At 40.6% G+C, this 20,077-nt stretch overlaps 1 protein-coding gene across 4 annotated transcripts in view; it reads left to right on the top strand.

Moving 5' to 3' along the window:
• The window catches only part of Smg7 (SMG7 nonsense mediated mRNA decay factor), an 80,495-nt gene that overhangs the window by 14,155 nt on the left and 46,263 nt on the right, over positions 1-20,077 (top strand). The window lies entirely within an intron of this gene.

Genomic DNA, 20,077 nt, shown 5'->3' with positions numbered 1-20,077 from the left:
AAAATTGTACATGCACCTAGAGTTTCTTTGCGTTGGCAAGAGGTCCTGGCATGCCCATTCCTCCCCTTCCCCGTGCTTGCAAATAAATAAAAATCTATTTAAAAATTATATACAGGGGCAGGAAAAGAAACCAACAGATGAGTAACTTTTTGTGTGGGGGGTGTGTACATGTACGTTCTATGGTGCACCTGAGGGCATCGTAGGACAGCTTCAGGTGTTAGTCCTCCCACTTTTTTATTGCTGTTTGTAAGAATTTTGGTTTATTATTTCAACTCTTTTTTTTTTTTTTTACTTTTATGATAGCCAAAGGAAAAAAATGACATTAAACTTACCTTATAGTCATACATTATCCCAAAATTAGTTTAGATAAATTTAAAGATGAGGAAATAATAAATTGGAGCCATAATTCAAGTGCCTCACAAAAATAGAAAGATGGAGCTGGCATGGTGGTGCATGCTTTTAATCCCAGCACTTGGGAGGCAGAGGTAGGAGGATTGCCGTGAGTTTGAGGCCACCCTGACTGAGACTATATAGTGAATTCCAAGTCAGCCTGAGCTAGAGTGAGAGCCTACCTCGTAAAACCAAAAGTAAATAAACAAATAAATAAATAGAAAGATGGGGTAAAGAGATGGCTCAGCAGTTAACACACTTGACTGCAAAGCCTAATGACTAAGGTTTATTTCCCCACTACCCACATAAAGCCAGATTCACAAAGCAATGCATTTATCTGGAGTTTGTAGTGGTTGGAGGCACTGGCTTAACCATTCATTCTCATTTATACTCTCATCTCTTCTCTCTCTCTCTCTGCTTGCAAATAAATCAGTGAATAAAATAAAAAAATTTTACTGGAAAACATTGTAAAGAAAAGAAAATGCAAGTATTTCTTTTTTCTTAATATTTTATTTGAGCAAGAGAATGAGTATGGGTACGCCAGGGCCTCCTTTAATCAAACTCCAGGCACTTGGCACCACTTTGTGCATTTGAGTATAGAACTGCCAACAGATCCAGTTATTTCTTCACTGGGCATTTATCCTAAATGCTCCATGCTTCACTACAGAGATGTGCTCAACCGTGTTTATAGCTGCTCAGTCCACTTTGTTGAGGCAGGGTTTTGCATTGTTCACCACTGTTTGTCAGGCTAGCAGACTTTTGAGCTTCCTGAAGACTCTCCTCTCTCTGTCTCCCATCTCACAGTAGGTGTGCTAGGATTACAGACAATGGCACTACTGCATCTGGGGATTCTCTTCTCTTCCTCTCATCTCACCGAAGGTGTGCTACATAGGTTGTGGAGGATCCCAACTCAAGTACTCACATTTACATGCAAGGACTTTTAACACTGAGCCATCTCCCCAGACTGAATTAATAATTTTCTAATTTAAAAACAAATATTTTTTAAGCTGGGCATTGTGGCTCACTCCTATAATTCCAGCACTTGAGAAGTAGGAGCAGGAGGATCAGGTATTCAGGTTGTCCTCAACATCATAGTAAATTCAAGAGCAGTCTGTGCTGTCTTGTCTTAAAAAATTAAAAAACTAGAGAAAAACAGTAAGACAAAAATCAATTATTTGAAAAAAATCATTTCTTTAATTAACTGTAAGCTCATGCACTCATAACTTCTTAAGATGGCTGCTTGTTATGACAAACTTCTCAAAAAAGTCTTTGAGTTAAGACTGCCTTGGGCTAGAGATGGCTTAGCAGCTTGACTTAAGGCAAAGCATAAGGATCCAGTTTGATTCCCCAGGACCCATGTAAGCCAGATGCATATGGTGTCACATGCATCTGGAGTTTGTTTGCAGTGGCTAGAAGCCCTGGCATGCCCATTCTCTCTCTCTCTCCCTCCCTCTCTCAAATACATAAAAATTACAAAAAAATTTTCAAAAAGACTGTCTTAATTTAGGTATTTAGGTGGTCCTGAGCTCAGATCCCAGGTCTCACTTCTGTAATTTGTTTTACTCTTGTAAAGTTACCATGATAAGATTAGCAAGGTGTAACTCCATGCACAGTCCAGCCTCGTTTCTTTCCAGTAACCATTTTCTGCACTTCTGCATATGTCAATATTTAATGATGTGTTAAGGTGGTCTTTGGTGGAAGAACAGTTGTGGGATAAGTAGCTTTAGAGTAATTGAGGGGTCTGTACTGTGAAATGAACGTCTTCATTCCTAAGGCTACCAACATTTCATTAGTATTTTTAAAAAATAAATTTATTTTAGAGAGTGAGAGAGACAGAGAGAATGGGTGTGCCAGGGTCTCTTGCCACTGCAAACAAACTCTAGTCACATACACCACCTTGTGCATCTGGTTTATGTGGGAACTGTGGAATCAAACTGGGTCCTTAGGCTTCACAGGCAAGCACCTTAACTGCTAAGCCATCTCTCTAGCTCTAATACTCTACATTTATCAGAATGCTTTTTATGTAATTGCCTTCTTAAGTGTATAGTAACTTTTTCGAGTCAATTGTCACTTCACAAAAAATTTTGGGGGGTGTTGAGGGGGGGGACAAGTGAGCCAGAGCCTCTAGCCACTGCAAACAAAATCCAGATGCATGTGCCACCTTGTTCATCTGACTTATGTGGGTGAGTACTGGAGAATTCAACCTGGGTCTTAAGCTTCGCAGGCAAGTGCCTTAACTGCTAAGCCATCTCTCCAGCCCTCACTTGTCATTTTATGAAAGGAAAGTAAGACTTAAACCATGCAACTTAGTTACTTGTAGAGGTGGGCTTTGCTCTGAATCTACTTCCTCTTTACCCGCAGAACCTACTTGAACTTTTAAAAGTGGAAGTTTCCCTTTGAAACTCTACATATAGTGTTGGTGTTGTCAAGTAGTATAGTGTATTTAATTTAAACATTTAATTAGGGAATTGAAATGTATGTATAAAAAGTATTTGGGGGGGCTGGAGAGATGGGTTAGCAGTTCCTGTGCTTTCCTGCAAAGCTTAAGGACCCAGGTTCGCTTCCCCAGTACCCATGTAAAACCAGATGCATAAAGTGGCTTATGCATCTGGAGTTTGTTTGCAGTGGCTAGAGGCCCTAGTGCACCTTTATTTTCTCTCCCTCCCAACCCTTCCCCCCCCCATAAAGGAATAAAGTAGTTCTTGAAAAGTATATTTTTCTGTTTTTCTTGAGTGTTTATGTGGTGTGATTGTGTGTGTTTATATGTGTGTGGTTGAACATGTGTGCAGGTGTATGTGTATATGGAGGTGAGAGGTAGACAGATGTCTTCCTCAGTCCTTCCATTTTTATTATTTGAGACAGAGTCTCACACTGAACCTAGAGCTCACTGATTCAGAGTAGCTAGCCAGTGAGCCTCAGGGATTCCCTATCTTGCTTCCCCAGCCCTGGGGTTACAGGCACTTGCCACCACACCTGATCTTTGATGTGGGCTCTGGGATCCCATCTTGGCCCTCAACACTTGCACAGCAAGCACGTTACACACTTAGCCATCTCCCAAGCCTCAAAAAGTAGTTTTGTTTTTATTTTATTTTATTTTTTATTTTTATTTAATTTTTATTAGCATTTTCCATGATTATAAAAAAAGTCCCATGGTAATTCCCTCCCTCCCCCAGTAGTTTTGTTTTTTTAAGAAGTTTAGTAGATGTGGTTGATACATGGTTATAATCCCAGAACTCAGGAAGTAGAGACAGGGATTAGAAGTTCAAGGCTAGCTTTGGATATGTGTAGAGTTTAAGAGCAGCCTGGGCTACATGAGACCCTGTTTCAACAAAAGTAAACTTCTAATAAGTATTTAAATTTACTTTTAAATATATAGGTACAATAAAAATACTTAAGAACAAATCAAAAAGCATATTTCTTAAAAGTTACTTTATTGAGCTGGGCAAGGTGGTGCACGCCTTTAATCCCAGCACTCGGGAGGCAGAGGTAGGAGGATCACTGTGAGTTCAAAGCCACCCTGAGAATACAGAGTGAATTCCAGGTCAGCCTGAGCTAGAATGAGACCTTACCTTGGAAAAAAACAAAAAACAAAAAACTAACTTTATTGGAGTGGAGAGATGGCTTAGCCAGTACGAGTGCTTGCTGCAAACATGAGGGCCTGGGCCTGCCTTAACTTGATTGACCAGCATCACACATTCTGTCACCAAGTGCGGTGGCAAAGAGACTGAAGAATGGCTGGGGCTAGCAGAAATCACAGCTTGGTGTTCAGAGACCTGGTCTCAAAGAAATAAGCAGATGAGCAATAGAGGAAGGACACCTGTTTTCTTCCTACCTCTGCATGAGTACAGGTGCATGTGTCTATACATATACAGGCATACACACCACACATACTACATATGCAAAAATTTACTTTTTGTGTGTATATAGTGTATGTGTGTGTGTGCCCATGTGCGTAGCATGTGCCCTTGTACATGTATGTAGAGGCTGGAGGTCAACATCAGGTAGCTCCCTCTGTCACCCTGCACTTTGTTTCCCTTAGGCAGAGTCTAGCTGAATTTGGAGCTGAGGGCTCTTGGTCAGACTGGCTGACCAGCTAATTCCAGTGATTCTCTTGTCTCTATGCTCCTCAGAATTGGGGTTACAGGCATGCGTGACCACTTCAAGCTTTATGTGGGTGCTGGGGATTGAGTTTAGGTGTTCATGCCTGCATGGCAGATGCTCGTACCTGCTGAGCCATCTCCCCTGTCCATCTGTCTGTCTGTCCTTCCTTCCTTCCTTTCCTTAGGCTATGTGTACTTGTATGTGACCACGAATAGGTGCACGGGGAGGTCAGAGGACACAGTCAGAAGCTGGTCCTGGCCTTCCATTGTGTTTGAGGCAGGGTCTCCCATTGTTCATCACTCAACCTTTCCCAGTCTAGCTAGCCCAACAATTCCTGGGCACTTCTCTCATCTCCACCTCCCTTCTTGCCCTGGATGCACTGAGATTACAGATGCGAGTGCTCTGGCTTCATGTGGGTTCTGGAGGTCCAAACTCAGGTTCTCATACTGGCACAGCAGCCACTGCATCTGCAGAGCCGTCTCCCCAGCCCAAAGTTACTTTATATTCTTAAGTTTTTCGCATTCTAACTGGAGATGTAGCTTTGTGGTAGAAAATACTTCTCTACCATGTGTCAGAAGCCCTGGGTTTGATTCCCATCACCGGGAGAAATAATCCAAATGTTAAGGTAAGTCTTTACTTTTTGGAATCTTAAGAAAGTAATACATAATTGTTTTAAAAATAAAACCCATGGGCTGGAGAGATGGCTTAGTGGTTAAGTGCTTGCCTGCGAAGCCTAAGGACCCCGGTTCGAGGCTCGGTTCCCCAGGTCCCACATTAGCCAGATGCACAAGGGGGCGCACGCGTCTGGAGTTCGTTTGCAGAGGCTGGAAGCCCTGGCGCGCCCATATTCTCTCTCTCCCTCTATCTGTCTTTCTCCCTGTGTCTGTCGCTCTCAAATAAATAAATTAATTAATTTTAAAAAATAAAATAAAACCCAGAGGATGGTGACCATGATCATAAGATAGTAGAAGAGAGTGTTAGTCACTATTGAGCCAACAAACCTGAGTCTGGACTATTCCAGGCACATGGGAACTGTGATCTAGGCTTGTGTCGCCATTCAGTTTTTATATATACATAAATAAATCCACACATTGTATAAAATTTTAAAGCTGGAATTGAGCTGTTCATAATAATAATGCACTACTATAGTAGCATATTATTCTCTTGTATTTAAGTGCTATAATATTTTTATTTTACTTATGTTTGAGACAAGATCTTAAGGACTTGCAGCAGTCTTCCTGTTTCTGTCTCCTTAGTATTGGGGTTACAGACATGTGCTACCACCATGACAAGTGCTATAATTTTCTAAACTGATTGCCTAACAAGGAAAATTTATGTTGCCACTAGTATTTTATTGTGATTATTAAAGTGCTGCTATGAAGGGCTAGAGAGATGGCTTAGCAGTTAAGGCACTTGCCTGCAAAGCCAGAGGACCCAGGTTCAATTCCCCAGGACCCCCATAAGCCAGGTGCACAAGAGGGCACACGTATCTGGAGTTTGTTTGCAGTGGCTGGAGGCCCTGGTAGGCCCATTCCCTCTCTGTGTCTCTCAAATAAATAAATAAAAATAAAAAATATTTTTAAATGCTGCTATAAATGTTCTTATATACCTATTATGTCAACATCTGCTTATGTATATTCATATTTTTAAAAATTTGATAGATCTAGGCATGGTGGTACATGCCTTTAATTCTAGCACTTGGAGGCAGAGGTAGGAGTATCATCGTGAGTTCAGGGCCATCCTGAGACTATTGAGTGAATTCCAGGTCAGCTTGAGCTAGAGTGAGACCCTACCTCAAAACCAATGGAAAAAAAAAAAAAAAAAAAAAAAAAAAACTTGATAGCTGTGTTTCCTTTCCCAGTATACATCTTAATCCTTGGAATCCATGTATGTATGTAACATAGGGGAAATTAAGTGGAATTATCTGGAGGACTCAGTGTAATCATTGAGGAGGAGGCTAAAGGGCTAGAGCTAGGAAAATGGCATCCTTTTGTCTTTGAAGATGGAAGAGGGGAAGGAGTTAAGGAATTTAGGCAGCCTCTCGAATCAGAAAAAGGCAGAAAGATAGGAAGGGGGAGGAAGGGAGGAAAAAATTGATTCTCCCCTATAAAGTGATGCAATCCAACCATGGTGACACCTCACTAGAACTCTTTGAGTTTCTGACCTTCAAAACCTATAAGATAGTAAATGTGGTGTAATACATTATACTATGGTAAGAAGCAAAAGCAGTAGGCATTTTCATAGAGTACCTGAAGGTTCAAACTGTTTATTATGACCTCAGTAGTTTTTCATAGCACATAATTCCACACATCCTCAGCAGTGCCAAAGGTGTCATGTAGCTTTTTTTTTTCCTTTGTTGAGTTAGGGTTTTGCTCTAGCCCAGGCTACCTGAAATTTACTATGTAGTCTCAGGATGGCCTTGAACTCGCGGTGATCCTCCAATCTCTGCCTCCTGAGTGCTGGGATTAAAGGTGTGCACCACCACACCTGGCTCTATCTTACCTTTTTTTCTGCCATATTCCTATGATATCATAGGAATGTGGATAAACATGTGGATAAACCTACCCAGTACTCTAGAAGTTTTTAAAAAAATATATTTTTATTTAGTTGACAGAGAAAGGGTGGGAGAGAATGGATGCGCCAGAGCCTCCAGCCCCTGCAAACGAACTCCAGATGCATGCGCCCCCTCGTGCATCTGGTTAATGTGGGTCCTGGAGAATAGAACCTGGGTGTTTTACTTTGCAGGCGAATACCTTAACCACTAAGCCATCCCTGCAGCCCTCTATAATTTTTTTTTCTTCAAGGTAGGGTCTCACTCTGGCCCAGGCTGACCTGGAATTCACTATATAGTCTCAGGGTGGCCTCAAACTCACAGTGATCCTCCTACCTCTGCCTCCCTAGTACTGGGATTAAAGGCGTGTGCCACCATGCCCGGCCCTCTAGATTTTTAAAAAAGTATTCTACTGTATTCTCTGGGATATATAGATATTAGGATTATCAGTATTTCCTCGGCAAACTTAAGTTTAAGAACATTGCGTTAAAATGGATTGGAAGAGGGGCCTAGGGCCTTCAACTTGCAGCAATTCTCCTGCCTGAGAATTTCAAGTGCTTGGCACTACCATATGTGACTTTGAACTGGGTTCTTTAATATAGGACTTTTTAATAACTTGTGCTATGCTAATGTGTATTGTGGACATCCAGGAGGCAGGTGTAGTTGGTTTCACAAACATGTCACATTTCACCTGATCTTTTTTTCTTGGAATGCTCTCCCCACCCCCACAAGTTGTCATTCTAGCCTAGGCTGACCTGGAACTCACTCTTGAGGTCCCAGGCTGGCCTTGACTCACAACTCACAGCAATCCTTCTACCTCTGCCTCCAAGTGTTGGGATTAAAGGTGTATGTCACCATGCTTATCTAGGTTTTTTGTCTGTTAGCTTTCCTCTCGTTTATGTGTGTGTGAGAGAGACAGGGATGATTGAGAGAGAGAGAGAGAGAAAAAAAATGGGCGTGTCAGGGCCTCTTCCCACTGTAAAGGAACGCTAGATGCATGTGCCACATTGTGCATCTGGCTTTACATGGGAATCAGGAAATTGAATCCAGATGGGCAGGCCTTGCAGACAATTTCTTTAACTGCTGAGCCATCTCCCCTGACAGCTTTTCTCTTAGTACATTGACCTTCACATATTGTTCATATCATATCATAGACTTTGCCATTCTTCAGAACATTTTACTTCTAAAGTGTTTTTTCCTTTGTTCTTTTGTTTTTATTGACAATTTCTATAAGTGAATACAACCTATTTTGATCATAATCCCATCACAATGCTTTTTTCCCTCTCCCTACATCCCTTTCACTATTTAGTCCCTCTAATTCCTCTTCTGCTTTGCCTTTTCTCAATAGTTAAAAAAAAAAAAACAAAAAACAGAATTTCAGGTAGCTCAGGCTGGCCTCAACTCCCCATATAGCACAGTATGACCTTGAACTTCTGATCCTCCTGCCACCACCTCCTGAATGCTGGCATTACAACCATGCACCACCATGTTTAGTTTATGCAATGGTAGAAATGGTAGGTAAGCATTCTACCTACTCACTCTAGCCCAGGCTGACCTGGAATTCACTGTGTAGTCTCAGGGCGTCCTCAAACTCTCAGCCATCCTCCTACCTCTGCTTCTGGAATGCTGGGTTTGAATGTGTGTTCTTTTGCTATCACTTTTCTGTCTTACCCATTAAGTATCCTTGATTCTTCCATCCCGTTGTCCTTCTGTTACTCATTTGGAAAAACTCAACTCGGAATTACTCTGACAATATGCTTCTTTGGGCATTACGGGTTCCCAGCTGGAAAATAGTCTTGCAGACTGGCTCACTGCCATTTAAATGCAGTCTTCTACTTCATTATGTATTTTTTTCTCACTAACTTGCCCACTTCTTTACAGTAGTTATTTTACACTTTGAGTATTTCTTTTGCAAATTTTTTTTGTGCTTTGACTGTTTCTTGACACTTAACTACTTTTAGCAGATGGCCTTTAGAGCAAACATAAAAGTAAAAGCCTTTTGCTGGAATCTATCTTATTTGTGATCTCTCTTCTACTAGTCTGGCCTATGTCTGTCTCTCTTCTGAGAATGGAAAAAGGTTTCCTTATTTCATATTATCTCTGCTGTAAATCTCATCACTTATATTTAACCTGTCCCTGTTTATTAGAGCTGTATCCTAATCATTTAAACAAGCACCTTGTGCAAGTCAGGCCCTGGCATGCCTATTCTCTAGAGGAACAGAGCCCATAGGATGAACGTGTACTACTTAGGGGATTTGTCGGATAGCCTTCTACAAAGGCTGCATGCTCAAGAGGCTGAGAACTCAGTAGTTGCCCAATCCACGTGGTGGGTTGCTTTAGCAGTTCCAATCTGGTGCTGGAGGCCTGCAGGAGTCCTGGTGCGCTGCTGGTCTTCAGTCTTTGAAAGGCCAAAGAAGCTGGGTCCAATGTCAGCAAAGGAAAGATATACTCACCAGCAAGGAGTAGGGCATCCAGGGGAATCTCTTTATATATGGGAAGCTGGGTCATCACAGTGCAGTCAGGAAACAGAGATAGAGCAGAGTGCTAACAGGAAGTAAGGCCAGGCTAGAAAACCAAAAAGCCAATTCACAGCAACCCACTTCCTCCAACTTGGCTGTACAGGTTGCACAACTTCCCAAACAGTGCCACCAGCTAGGAACCAAGTGTTCAAAAGCCTGAACCTGTGAGAGCAGTTTACATTCAAAACATAACAGGGAGTTTTGAAATAGCCAAGTAATTATAGATTTATCTGTGTCTCATATGCACACTTGCACACGTATATATGTACTGTATAGCAGAGGCCGAACTCTTATCTCCTGAGTGCTCAAATTATAGCCCAGTGCCTCTGTGCAGTTTATGCAGTATTTACTGGTGATTGAACCCAAGGCTCCCTGCATGCTAGGCAAGTATTGTGACAACAGAGCTATACAACAAGACCCACTATTAGCTGTGTCTTAATATGAAATGTATAAAAACACTATACTTTCATTTCCCATTAATTTTCTTGTTAGGATTTCTCAGTATTTCATGCTGCTTTTCTCCCAAGGGCTGAGACTATAGGTGTATACTAGTATGCCTGGCCTTACTTCCCTTTTCTGTTTTTTGTTTTTGTTTTCAAGTTGGTACCCCCGCCCCCCATAGCCTAGGCTGTCCTTGAACTCAGCCATACTCTCCTGCCTCGGCCTCCTGAGTACTGGGGTAAAGGCGCGCCCTGCCGCCTGCCGCTCCCCGCCCTCGTGCTGTCAGGGACTTCTACATTCGCTTTACGTTCTAAAATATAGGGCTGTTTTTCCTTGCAGAGTCAATTTTTAACTAAATTACAAAAGAAAGACTAAACTTTTGCTTTTTATTAGCTGGCATGTTTATTATTTGTGAAATTTTCTCTCTTTGGTTGATTCTGGATATACATCTGATACCATGTTCTTCCAGACAAAAGAACTTTCTTTTTAATACAGTGTTGGTCTGCTGGCAATGAATTTTCTTTAAAGATTGTGAAGGGATTCTTTTTTTTCCCCTTCTTTTTTTCATTACTTGGAAAATGTTATTATCTTTTCTCTAAGAATTCAACCATGATTTTTACCTTTATTATTCCTTATAGGATGTCTTTGAAAAATATTCAAAATTTTTTTATTTTTATTTATTTATTTGAGAACTAGAAAGTGAGAACTAGAAAGCCTCTAAGCCATTGTAAACTCCAGATGCATATGCCATCTTGTGCATCTGTCTTATGTGAGCACTAGGTAGTTGAACTTGGGTCCTTAGGCTTTGCAGGCAAATGTCTTAACCATTAAGCCATCTCATCAGCCCTATAGAATGTTTGATTCTCCGTTTTTAAGGTTTTTCTCTTTATTTAAAATGCCTTTGTGAGTTTTCTTTTGTGTTCAGATGCATGCAGTTTATTGAGTTACTGAGATTTGTAGGTTTACAATTGTCATCAAATTTGGAAAATAGGGACTAGGGAGATGGCTTGATGGCTAAAGACACTTTCTTGCAAAGCCCAAGTTTGATTCCCCAGTACCCATGTAAGCCAGATACACAAGGCAGCAGATGCATCTGGATTTCATTTGCAGTGGCTAGAAGCCTTGATGTGCCCATTCTCTCTCTCCCTCTGCCTTTCTTTCTCAAATAAATAAGTAGGGCCGGAGAGGTGGCTTAGGGTTAAGACACTTTATTTCCTCTTTTGGGGGGAGTTTAGGGGGTTCAGGGTAGAGTCTTGCCCTAGCCCAGGCTGACCTGGAATCCCCTAGATGATCCTCCTACCGCTGCCTTCCAAGTGCTGGGATCAAAGGCATGTGCCACCACATGCAATGTGTGGCCCAGGCTGAGCTTGGACTCCTGGTCCTCCTGCCTCCAACCCTTGAGCTATTTCCTATTGGCATGCACCACCAAAATGGATTGATTTTTCTCTCCTTTTTAAAAATACTTATTTTTAATTGTTTGAGAGAAAGAGGGAGGCAGAGAGAGAAGGAGTGGGAGTGGGTGTTCCAAGGTCTCCAGTCACTTGCGCCACCTTGTTCATATGGCTTACGTGGGTTCTGGGGAATTAAACCCGAGTCCTTTGGTGTTGCAGGCAAGTGCCTTAACTACTAAGACATCTCCAGCCCACAATTTTCTTGAGAGTTTACATTGCTTGCTTCCCCCCCACCTTTGAGGTAGGCTCTCTTTTTAGCCCATGCTGACCTGGAAGTCACTATGTAGTCCCAGGCCGGCCTTGAATTTAGTGACCCTACTACCTCTGTGTTGGGTTTAAAGTTGTGCCATCACACCCAGCTCATTGCTTACTTTTTAAAGCAATTTAAGAATGTGGGTTTGCTTTTTTCTTGTTTAGCAGATAAACTGAAAATCTTGACTTTGAGTTGATGTTAGCATAACAAAGACACCAATTTCTGTTTTATTTTACATTGTCTTAGCTACTTACCATAAAAAGTTGCATAACATGAAGATTTGCTCCACCCCCAATCATATATTCAAAGACTTTTTCTATGAACATTTGGCCCTAAACCCTAGAAAAAAGTCACTTGCAATGATGAACTTATCACTTCCCAGCACATTCAACCATTTTTTGAAGTGTATATGTGTTCATTTCTCCTTTATCATTTATGCCAGAAATTCTATGAAACCTGTTTATAATAATTATCCTTTTACTCAAAAAATTCTCAAATTAGAGTTTTGGGGTGTGTATAAAAGGGTTATAGTCTTATATGCACATATGTGCACAGATAGGTACACATGTAAGATTAGAGGGAGACATCAAGTGTCCTCTTCTATCACCTCTGCTTTATTTCCCTGAGAACAGTGTTTTACTGAACCCAGAGCTCTCTTTTTCTGTGAGACTGGATGACTAGGAAGCCACATTGATCCTTCTATCTCTGCCTCCCTCACTGTCGGGGTTATATAGGAGTATAAGGCCATGCACAACTTCTGCATGGTTGCTGGGGATCAAATTCAGGCCCTCACACTTGTGCAGCAAGTGAATTCAGCTAGTGCCCAAAATTAGAATTTATTTTATTTGGTGTTTTGTTGGTGTGTGTGTGAGAGAGAGTGAATAAAGAGCTAGAACCCTTCCTAGGGAAGAACAGGTTAGAGGCTAAAACTGAAATTTCCTGGAGATGTTCGTCAGGTTTAAGGAAAAGTCCTAATGTTAGAAAAGCAAACTTAGAATAAATCACAAGCAGTAGTACAAAATTTACAATTTGGCAAGTTCTCTGCCACTTAACTACATTTCCGTTCCTCTTTCCCCTTTTTAAAAACTTTTCTTTTGAGACAATCTTGCTTTGAACTTATTATGTAACCTAGGCTGGCTTTGTGCTTGTAATCTTACTGCCTCCCAAACAGTTGGGATTAAAATCATGTATGATACTTAAACAAGTCCCTCTGGCCAATCGGAGACTTTAACTCTTTTTTTCTCCTGTTATATTTTGTGTGTGTGTGTGTGTGTGTGTGTTTTAAATCCCAACCTACCTTATTAAAAAAAAAAAAGTGGCCTGGGGAGACGGGCTTAGTGGTTACAAGCAGATGTTTACAAAACCTGCTGGCCTGAATTCAATTCCCTAATACCCATAGGAAGCCAGCCACACAAAGTGGTGCATATGTCTGGAGTTCACTTGCAGCAGCAGAAGGCCCTGGAGCACCTGTTCTTTCTCTCTCTCCCTCTTCTATCTCACAAATAAATAATCTTTTTAAAATTATGCACCTATCTTAAACTAGACAAGGTGCTGTAATCACAGCACTCATGAGGCTGAGGCAGAACTTCTGTGAGTTCAAGACCAGCCTGAGCTAGACAATGGGGTTCTGTCTCAAAAGAAAAACAGAATTTTGACCTTCATAGTTCCCTTCAGCTATTGCCTCTTTCTTTGCTAGATCATCATCTACACTCAATTTGTCAAGTTGAAGTCTGTCCACAGTCTTATAGTCCAAATTTTTTGGGGCGGGGGTGGGAGAAAAAAGTGACCAAAGCTTTTAACAAGATCCTCAATGACTTATTACTAAATTTAGTGGTCAGTTCTTAAGTCTTATTTTGAGACAAGGTCTCATTGGCTTGGAGCTTCCTTAGTAGGCTAGGCTAGCTGACCAGTGAGCCCCAGGGCTTCTGTCCCTGCTTCTACAGTGCTGGGATTGTAAGTGCACACTCTAGTCTCTTCTGAAACTCTTTGCTCTCTCTTTTTTTTCCAAATAAAAAAGTTTTTAATTTATCTGTTTGCAAGCACAAACACACACATGCACGCATGCACAGAGAGAGAGAAGAGAGACAGAGAGAGAGAGCACACGTGCGAGCAAGCCAGAATAAGAATGGGTACACCAGGACCTAGTGCCTCTGATATTGAGCTCCAGACACATCCATCACTTTGTGCATCTGACTTTCCATGGGTACTGAAGTTTAGGAAGATTTTCTTACAGAGTTTTAAGCAGAGGGAAGAATGCAACACTCCTATAAAACAGGAGACATGGGCTGGAGAGATGGCTTAGTGGTTAAGGCACTTGCCTGCAAAGCCAACGGACTCCCCAGGACCCACATAAGCCAGATGCACAAGGGGGCGCATGGCATCTAAAGTTTGTTTGCAGTGGCTACAGGCCCTGGCACTCCCATTCTCTCTTTCTCTCTCCCTGCCTATTTCTATAGATACCTCTCTCTCAAATAAATAAGTAAAATATTTAAAAAAAAAAAAAAAAGAACAGGGAACATTGGAAGCAGGTATTCCCCATGTCTTTTTAAATTTTGGAGACCACCCAGAAGTAAAGAATATTCCTTGTAAACTACAGTAACATATGGATTCTTTTTTAGTTAAATCAGACTGCATGTTGTTGCTGCTATCTGTTTAATTAACTTGACTGATTCCCATATTATCAACCTACTCAGAGTTAGAAACTTAGACTTTATTTTTCCATAATCTATATTTATTTGGTCATTTACATTATGCAAAGGATAATGGTTACTTTTCCCGATTGAATTTTTGTTTCCTGCCACCTGTGAAAGAATTGAACATTACTCTTGTTTTCTCTTTAAAAAAATTTTTTTTGTTCATTTTTATTTATTTATTTGAGTGTGTGTGAGAGAGAGAGAATGGGAACGCCAGGGCTATTGACCTCCAGATGTGTGCACCCCTTGTGCATCTGGCTAACGTGGGTCCTGGGGAATTGAGCCTCGAACCAGGGTCCTTAGGCTTCACAGGCAAGCGCTTAACCACTAACCCATCTCTCCAGCCCTTGTTTTCTCTTTTTTAAAGACTTCTAAGATTGTTTAAAGCATTTTTAAAGTTTTAATTTTATTATTTATTTATTTATTTGAGAGAGAGGAAGAGGCAGATAGGGAAAAAGAGAGAATGGGCATGCCAAGGCCTCTAGCTACTGCAAACAAACTCCAGATGTATGTACTCCTTGGGCATTTATTTGCCTTAGTGGGTCCTGAGGAATTGAACCGGGGTCCTTAGGCTTTGTAGGCAAATGCCTTAACCTGCTAGGCAATCTCCCCAGACCTGTTAAAAGCATTTTTAGGATCACAGCAAAACTGAAAGTATAAAGATTACCTATATACTTCTTGCCATCCCTTCTTGACATACCTGCTCCTATTGTCAGCATCCCCCGCCCCCGTACATTTATCAGAATTGATGAATGTGCCTTGACACATCATAATCACTGCCAAGTCCTCAGTTTACATTATGGTTACTTGGTGTTGCATTGGCTTTGAGCAAATGTTTACTAACATATCTACCATGAGAATAGTACATAGATTATTTGAAGGTCCTGAACTTACTGTTCAGTGTAGCTCTTTTGTTTGTTTGTTTGTTTGCTTGTTTTTTGAGGTAGGGTCTCACTCTGGTCCAGGTTGGCCTGGAATTCACTATGTAGTTTCAGGGTGGCCTTGAGCTCAAGGTGATCCTCCTACCTCTGTCTCCCAAGTGATGGGATTAAAGATGTACACTACCACATCTGGCTCAATGTAACTTTTTAAAAACTTTTTTCTCTGATTTATTTATTCATTAGAGAGAGAGTGTGTGTGTGTGAGAATGGGTATGCAAGGGCCTCTAGCCACTGTAAATGAACTCCAGATGTATGTACCCACCATGTGCATCTAGCTTATGTGGGACCTGGAGAATTGAACTTGGGTCTTTAGGCCTTGTAGGCAAGTGCCTTAACCACAAAGCTATCTCTGTAGCACCATAGTAAATTTTTTTTTTTAAGTTACATGGAGGGTTGGAAAGATGGCTTAGTGGTTAAGGCACTTGCCTACAAGGCCTAAAGGACATAGGTTCAATTACCCAGTACCCACATAAGCCAGATGCACAAAATGGCACATATGTCTGAAGTTTGTTTTGCAGCTGCTGAAGGTCTTGGCACGTCCATTCTCTCCCCACCCCTTTTCTATCTCTCATAAATAAATAAAATTAAAATTTTTAAAAATTATTATGTTGGGCTAGAGAGATGGCTTAGCGGTTAAGCAGCGCTTGCCTGTGAAGCCTACGGACCCTGGTTCAAGGCTCAATTTCCCCAGGACCCACGTTAGCCAGATGCACAAGGGGGTGCAAGAGTCTGGAGTTCGTTTGCAGTGGCTGGAAGCTCTGGCACACCCATTCTCTCCCTCCCTCCCTCCCTCCCTCCTCCTTTCTGTCGCTCTCAAATAAAAAAAAAATGTAATTTATTATGTACAAAAGTAATATGCATTCACTAGAAACTTCGAATTCAGACATTCTTATCTTTTGGGTTAGCAGTATGCTGGTCTTCTGGTAGTGAGCCACATCTATATATATGATCTACATGATGGTATACTGCTTCTAAGGTAAACATTAAATTAAAAGTAGCTTTCAAATCTAATTTCTTGTTTAATTCATTTGTGTTGTTGAACTGGAGTTTTGTGTCTCAGGTGTTTTATGTCTGTAGAAATGTTTAGTTTTCAGCATATATTAAATATATCCCAATGATGAAAACAAAATCTGGATTTTAATGAGTCAAGTAAATGATCATATATTGTTAACCTTTCTTCTCAGATGAAAATCTCTCTTTTTTTAATGAAAGAAAAACTTATTACTAGTATATGGGAAAGTCTGGATTTTCAGTATATTGATCATCAATTGAGAAATGTCCAAATTGTGGCGTTTGTAACATGATTCATCTTGTTGCAAATGCTTCACCACAGGGGACATGGAGGCGCACCAGCAATACTAGACCAACCCAGCTTTTGCCAAAGTTGCTGAATTTTAGAAATCCAAGAATGAGTTAACCAAATAAGGACGGAAGTGGGCGTGCATTCCAGATTCAATGAAAGAACACAAACTAAAGATACTGGGAGGCAAAATAGCAAGGAACTTAGAATAACTACTATAGGTTCACTCAGTCATAGTCAAAGCTGTGTCATCTTTTTTGCTATGACAATGAACTTGGGGTATATCATAAAGTACTTAACTTTATTTTCCATTAAAATCATCAGAGATTCAACATATTATATGGAAGTATGGCAACACACTCACTGCTGCACACTTAATTTCTAAGATAGAGTTTCATGTCAAAATTGTTGAAAAACTTAATGTTCTCTTCTAGAATTGATTGCTATGAGGTCTTGGCATCAGTGTCCCAATTTATAGAATGGAGACGATAGCATTTATGTTTTTGGATTGTTAGGAAGTATAATAATAACTACAAATGACAGTGGTAATTAATGGCTAACCTGTTAGTCCAGTGCTTGCTTAGAGTCCCTATTATTTTAGCTCTACTCCTTTTCTTAATCCCCAGAACTTCTCGGTGAGGTAGTTTTTTTTTTTTTCTCCATCTTCTAACAGAACTAGATCGTAAACAAGTAATGCTTTTATAGTATGGCTGGGGAGTGGCAGAGCTCATTTAAATGGAAGCAGCACACCTAACAGTGTATCATATTATGCTCTCATTCTATGAGATCATACAGGTTGAAAGCATTTAGTATAGTATCTAGCACATGCTAATTAGGAATGTAAGCAGTCATCATGAGGTCTGGAGAGCTGGCTCAGCAGCTGAAGGTACCTATCTTACAAAGCCTGCTGGCCTGGGTTCCATTCCCAAGCCAGACATAAAATGTGGTGCAAGCACCTAGTGTTCATTTACAACAGGAAGAGGCCCTGACACCCCATATGTGTGCAAATAGATAAAATAAATTTAAAAAATGATCAATAGCTAATAACTAACCTACTTAACTCAAATCTTTGAGTTAAATTGCTATTCCAGGAAATAGTCTTCTCTACTCCTTTCCCCCATGGGTTATTCTCCGGCATGCCATTGGTTGCACAGTGATTCCTGAGCCCATGTTTATCATCACTGCTTTCTAGTACCTACCCTCCTTTGTTTCTCGCTACATTAGGTTTTCTAGTATGTGATGTAATTCTTCTAAGGTCCCAAGTGACTGAGAGTACACTTTAGAAGTATGGCAAGGGACTTGGTCCGCTTTGTCATTTGGGCTCTTCCGTTAATGCAGTGTCTCCTATAAAAATGACCAGGTACTGTTCAGTCACTGAAAGAAAATTTAAAAATCAGACCTTTTCAGGTGAACATTTTTCATACCATCTGTAATTATGGTTTAATTTCTTTCCATGGCTTTCTTTTAGAAAGGACTTACTTCTGTGTGGCACAGGGCATTCTCAGCCTGGCCCCTTAGGTCCATGTTGGGTGGTGACCTGTGTCTTTCCTGTGGAGATCACTCGGCTTATAGATAGGGAGGCCAGTGGAAATGACACTTTGGTCTAAAACTAAATCTGTTGGAAATATGTGGAACAATTTTTAAAGGTGTATTCAAAAACTAAATGTAAAGAAAAAGCCAGTTTTGTCCCAGGGGAATTTTGTTTTATGAGTTAATTCATATTTTCCTCCCGTCCTCTGTCTAGAGTGTCTTAAACCATTCTACCTTGTGAGAAATTGGATGTTCTTGCAGATAGTCATTATGGGAGGAAACATTTGATTTAAGTCCTAAATGGGGACTGGAAACTTGAAATCAGAAGAGCATCTGAAATCAAGTAGGATTATAATTACAAGGGATTTCTACATGTTGTTACTGTCTTAGAGATGTATGTTAAAATATTCATATTCTATAGACATTAATCAAAGAATTAGAAGATTTCCTGAGGGATTTGGTTTTGGCCAAGATGGGGAGGGTCATGCTAATTTTTTTTAGACCAAGTCAGCATAGGTTTACTTTGACATGAACATTGTTATTTTGTGGCTCAAGGGAAAAAATTTTTTTCAATGTCCTGAAATTTAAGGAATTTGTATCTTTAGGTATAAGGTCTTGTGCAGTTCATCTTGTAGTAATTTAATCTCTAGAGCAGGCCTGTCCAACATTCTAGGATAGGTATGAAGGTAGCTCAACACATTTGTAGATTAGTGTTATGTTGTAGTGTCACAAGGTTGGCCATCCCTGTTAAATTCTTGTGGCTTTGGTTGCTTGTGAATGATTTGTTTTGATATGGGAAGCATCAAGCTGTGGGTTCTGTATGTCAGCATGTATACAATTGTTTCATGCCTATAGCAAGAGGTTTCTGATAATGTGTTACATAAACCCCCCTCTACATGGTGAGTTAGTAACTACAGCATTTTATGAAAATATAGTATATAAAGCTACTTTGGGTTTGGTTTTTTATGGTTTTATTTATTTGCGAACAGAGGAAGAGAAGAGGGGAGAGAGAAAGAGAAAATGGGTATACCGGGTCTTCTAGCCACTGTAAATGAACTCCAGATACATACACCACTTTGTGCATCTGGCTTTACATGGGTAGGAGGGCATTGAACCCAATTGGTTAGGCTTTGTAGACAAGCACCTTAGCTGCTGAGCCATCTCTCCAGCTTCAGATGTGTTGCCTCTCTTAAGTTGAGAACTACGGCGTGGACAGAGCCTGATATTTCAGTATGCACTTAACTCTGGTGCTGGAACTACAATACACTACCACAGCTAGAGAGCCATGATACAATTGCTTGGGGGGGGGGGAGGTGACGACACTAGGAAGAGAACCAGGAATAATAGGGTTGCCAATGAACGGTGATATCAGAGGGGGAAAAAGCAGTATTTAGAGGGGAACGTCAGGCAGACGGTCTTAAAATATATAAAAGATTTGGACGTTTGAATAGTAGAGAAAAGGAAAGCTTAATAGTAAGGGGAGTTTCAAAATTGTCAAAAAGAGTGAAAACTAATCAAATGAGCAAGCCCTTAAGAAAGGCTAGAAAGGACATTCCACACCAGTAGGATTTTGGCATAGTATTTAATTTTATTTATTTATTTTTGGTTTTTCTTATTTAATTTTATTTTTTAATTTTTGGTTTCTCGAGGTAGGTCTTCATTCTAGTTCAGGCTGACCTAGAATTCACTTTGTAGTCTCAGGGTGGCCTCGAACTCACAGCAATCCTCCTACCTCTGCCTCCTGAGTGCTGGGATTAAAGGCATGTTCCACCATGCCTGTCTTTGGTGTAGTATTTTAAAAGCAAGAAGCAGGCTGTGAGGTAAATACCTGGTAATGGGATCTGTTTTTGCAGAGCAGAGGCATGTGACTGTCATTTGGCAGTGAGGAAGGAGAACAGGAATTAATA

The sequence above is a fragment of the Jaculus jaculus genome, chromosome 1, assembly GCF_020740685.1.
Source record: "Jaculus jaculus isolate mJacJac1 chromosome 1, mJacJac1.mat.Y.cur, whole genome shotgun sequence".
Classification (NCBI taxonomy): Eukaryota; Metazoa; Chordata; class Mammalia; order Rodentia; family Dipodidae; genus Jaculus; species Jaculus jaculus.
The sequence above is the reverse complement of the archived record's forward strand: the minus strand, read 5'-3'. Positions and strand labels throughout refer to the sequence as shown.